The following is a 4,598-nucleotide window of genomic DNA, read 5'->3' on the forward strand; positions in this document are numbered from 1 at the left end:
ACTCAGGTTTCCCAGCAGGACTGCGTTATAGCTACCGGCCTTGCATAGATGTCATGGGGAAACTAAAGATACTCTAGATGTCAACATTTAAGGTATTTCTAATATCTCTTACAGCAATCATAGAATCATAGAATCACAGAATCATAGAATGGCCTGGGTTGAAAAGGACAGTTTCAACCCCCCTGCTACATGCAGAGTCGCCAACCACTAGACCAGGCTGCCCAGAGTCACATCCAGCCTGGCCTTGAATGCCTCCAGGGATGGGACGTCCACAGCCTCCTTGAGCAACCCGTTCCAGTGTGTCACCACCCTCTGTGTGAAAAACTTCCTCCTAATATCTAACCTAAACCTCCCCTGTCTCAGTTTAAAATCATTCCCCCTTGCCCTATCACTATTCACCCTCGTAAACAGCTGTTCTCCCTCCTGTTCATATGCTCCCTTCAAGTACTGGAAGGCCACAATGAGGTCTACCTGACAGCAATGTATAAAGAAAGTGAGATGATTGTGCAGCATTATCAATCCTCACTTAGATTAATACACAGTAATGGGAAAGGAGAAGCCAATTTCATAATAGCTAAAGAGAACAAAGATGCTAATGTCAGTAACAAAATAATAATAATGACCATAACTCCTGGTCAGAATCATGGAATGCCTAGACTGGAACAAGGAGTCTGAGGAAAAATAATGGTTGCAAAGACAAGAAAACAAAAATGTAATCTGGTCAGCAAAACACTGTGTAGCTTTTTGAGGAGATCAACAGCTTGGTTGGAAAAAGCAAATGTTCATAAAATGGTCTTCTGCAGGACATTCACCTCAAGCTTGCTTAAGGTTTAACTCTGCCAAGAAGAGCAGTGCCAGAATGAACACTGTATTCTTTGTATGTATACTGTCAGAATGAGCCTCAGGTATTTGCAGCCATCTCAGAGCAGCAAAGGGTTAAGCAGCTACTGAAGAAGGGCAGGCGCACCAGCAAGCTCTCCATAATACGGTAAATTAGGGGCAGAAATCTGAACTCAGGTGGAGGGCAGTACGAGCACGTCCCTGTGAGGAAAAGGACGCGGGCTTCCTATGGGTAAGGGTTGAGAAGAACGGCGCCCAGCAGGTGGCGATGCCGGGCTGCGGCCGCCGGCGGTGTAATGGCTGCCCCAGGGGCGGTGGCGCTGCCGGGCGGGTCCCGCCGCTCCCGCTCCGCTGTCGGTGGCTGTCTGCAGGCCGGGGCCGCGGGGCGGGAACTGACTGTGGACAAACGTCAGTCCGAGTCACGGAGTTTCTAATGTTAAAGGGAAGCAGAGTGAAAGTTTAGCAAGTGCAGTGAGACGTAGAGGAATGAAGGGGAGGCAGGCGGGTCCAAGAAGAGATTACGTGAGGCACAGCTGTTCGCTTCCTTTTCAGGAGAAGCGGTGATGTTTCCTCAGTGATTTGCCTCTAGTCAGATAAACACAGCTGGTGGTAAGAGATTCATGAGGCCGGGCAGAGCTACACATCTGCCCGAAAGAGGTAAAGTTGCCAGATTTAGCTCATCAACTTCACAGCAGAAAGGTTGAGGTTAGGAGCACTTCTATACTCTGTGGAAAAAGAACCAGCTTTTTTGACCTGCTAGGAAAAGAACTGAAGTGAGAGTCTGCCCCTAAGAAATGTCAAAGAGAAGTGGGTTTTCTGGCATCTGGATAGTCAGCGTTCATAACAGAACATTCTTATGGCCAGATCATAATCAAATATCTTTTAGCTATCTAAGTTTTAGAAATAAAAACGAGTAAAATTTAGGTAGAGACTGTTGTTTCAAGTTAAGCTCTACTCGGGTGGTATTTAACCTGCAATTAACTACCTGTTTTAAAAATGTCAGAAGATTGAATGCGTTTTGTGAGGCAACACTAATGCCACGTGGACTTACATTGTAGTGCCTTTAGAAAACCCTGTGAGAGGTAAATTTAGAGAGCCAGATTATGTAAGTTCTTCACTGTGGTTTATTTAGCTAGATTATGTCCTTTAAACAAATCTTCAGTTTTTCGTTGAGTTACTAAGTAGAACTACTGAAATCTGGGAAACTGAAAATTTATCGTAGAAACAAAGTCTTTATTGAATCAGGGCCAGCCTGATCCGGCCTTTATGAAGCACTTGCTGTTTTGAATAGGGATGGAAAATATCTGTACTTATTTGACCTTGGTCAGGTTTTCTCATTGTGGCTACAACTGTACAGCATAGTTGGTCAGCCTTCCAAAATACATGAAGAAAATCCAAAAGCTTCCACCAGGACAGGCAGTTCTCCTCAGTCTTAAGCTTTGGCACCTGTTGGCTTTAGCCAAGCTCTGCTCAGTATAACTGGAGTCTTAAAGGAATTGAAATATTAAATTTATCATTAATCTGTTTCTGCTTGTTAGGAAGGCAAGTACTGTACAAGCTATGGTGCTCATCTCAAGGATTTTATTTCTCAAGCTGAGACAGCATAAAGACACACTGAAGATAAATCATGGACCATATAACAAGAACAGGTGAGCTGTGGTAATCATATAATCACTGTGAATGCTTCATTGATTTATGCTTTCTAAGGTGTACGTTTAAAAGACAAAGGGAGGTGCTACAGAACTTGGAATGGAGAAGGCATGAAGACAAATGAAAGAAGTTACAAGTAAGTCCAGAGTCAGTGAAGTACTTAACATTCTGCTTGTCTAGCACAGGATGTTTCATTTTAGCATCTAATGGAACTCAGGCATCAGAATAGATTTTCAAAATTCAAGTTAAACAACTAAACCAAAGCATTCACATCTTCTATTGTTAAAGAGGAGGCACGCTGATTTTTAGTGATGATTAAAAATTACCATATGATTTTGATGGCTTACATACAATTCAGGCCCCTTATCACTGACCATAGATGTGAACTTAGAAGATAATTTTAAAGTCAGTTTTCCTATGATGAGGGAAGTCTTGTCAGAAGTTAGATAGTGCCTGACTAATTCATAAAGTGCTTTTGGGCTCTGCCAGAAGATCAGAGATTATTCTTGATTTCCATCTTAATAAGAAATCATTGACAGTGTAAAGAGTTTCTTTGATTATTAAAATATGACATGCATATTGAAACCTTTTCCAGGTGAAGACATGCTGATATGAAAATAACACAGAAGGTAAGAAATCGTTTCGGTTTTCCTTTCTCAGTGTTTCTATTTCATATCTTCTCAGTAAGTCAAACTGTGTGACTCCAGCGTTCTTATTAAATGCAGTGGTAGGGAGTTGAAGAATATGACGATGGACATGCATTTGCTGCTTAAAGTAGAGATGTCTGAGACACTAGTGAAGTTTTTGATCATGGTACATTCAAGCTCCCCTTTTTATGTTTATGAACTGTATACTACATGTTCTTATTGTCACCTGAAGATGGAGAAGAAAAGGAGAAAGGTACAGCACAGGCAAAGCAGAAGAAATAACAAATGGAACAAAGCTCAAACATACAGGAAAGAACAGTAATAGTGAGATTTTATATGATGTTTTCCATCTTGAGTATGTCATAAACTGAAATTAGTAATAACTGTAAACTAGCTGTTATTTCCCTCACCAGACTGGAACTCAATGAATGGTGGTACTATAAAATCATTATAGGTAAGTTGTTATCCGGAGTAGGGCATAAAAAAGTAATCTGTCACTCAGGTCCTATGCATATGTTATGTACCACAAGTAACATTAGTAAGAGGCTAGTCATGTCCTACTCTCACATGATGTAATTAATACACAGTAAATGACTCTGAAATTTAACACCAGTCTGAGTATAGTAAGTGTGGAATTGTCCCAAATCTCTAAGAATGCGCGAGTGTATGGTGTTAATAGCCTGATTATGTAGCAGCAAGGGTTTAAATATAGATTTTGAGGCATCTAATTTGATTCCTCAAGAGGCAACTAATTTGACAGCAAGCACCTTGTATTGGAAGCTTAGTTTGTGGAAGAGCTGTAGAGCCAGACGGGTTTTATTTTGGGGAGTGTATGAGACCTGTTAGATGCTTCAAGTGTTTATGTCTTATCTGCAGTACTTTAAGAGCATTTCCAGACATACTGATTCACCAGAACCTGAACTGTGTGCAGTTCTGGGTGCCACAATGTAAGAAAGATTTAAAACTACTGGAGAGCATCCCAAGAAGGGCAACAAAGGTGCTGAAGGATGTAGAGGGCAAGACATATGAGGGGCAGCTGATGCTCCTGGTCTGTTCAGCCCAGAGGACGGGAGGCTGATCTCAAATGTTGTCCTGCGATAACACAGCATCATCACCAGCTTCAGAGTGTGATGAGACTCCTGAGTGTCATTGGCTGACTTTGTCCATGAGAAAGCTGAATAAATAATTTGGGCCTGTCCAGTCCCATTCTTTCCTGTTTCTTTTATATGTTTTCTCTACACTATTGTTTTATAACCTTGAAATTTGCAGTAATCTTTCAGAAAGCCCTAACATATACTGCATGTTTTGTATGAAATTTGTCTAGCTTTTTCTAGTTACAATAGTTGCTTGTTCTGTTGCCAAGAAAATAGCATCATCAGCTACTTGGACTATACAAAATATTACAGAATAAAATCAGCAACAGAAGTACACTGTTATTTTTTCATCCTTATATCCTGCCTT

The 4,598-nt window shown here is 41.1% G+C and overlaps 1 long non-coding RNA gene across 1 annotated transcript; it reads left to right on the forward strand.

Moving 5' to 3' along the window:
- The first annotated feature begins 1,214 nt into the window (after positions 1 to 1,214).
- Positions 1,215 to 4,337, forward strand: LOC101749567. The gene is made up of 3 exons (XR_001470149.4): positions 1,215 to 1,497; positions 2,379 to 2,489; positions 3,086 to 4,337. It is a non-coding gene; the product is annotated as an uncharacterized LOC101749567 (long non-coding RNA).
- Positions 4,338 to 4,598: the final 261 nt, after the last annotated feature.

The sequence above is a fragment of the Gallus gallus genome, chromosome 1 (assembly GCF_016699485.2).
Source record: "Gallus gallus isolate bGalGal1 chromosome 1, bGalGal1.mat.broiler.GRCg7b, whole genome shotgun sequence".
NCBI lineage: Eukaryota > Metazoa > Chordata > Aves > Galliformes > Phasianidae > Gallus > Gallus gallus.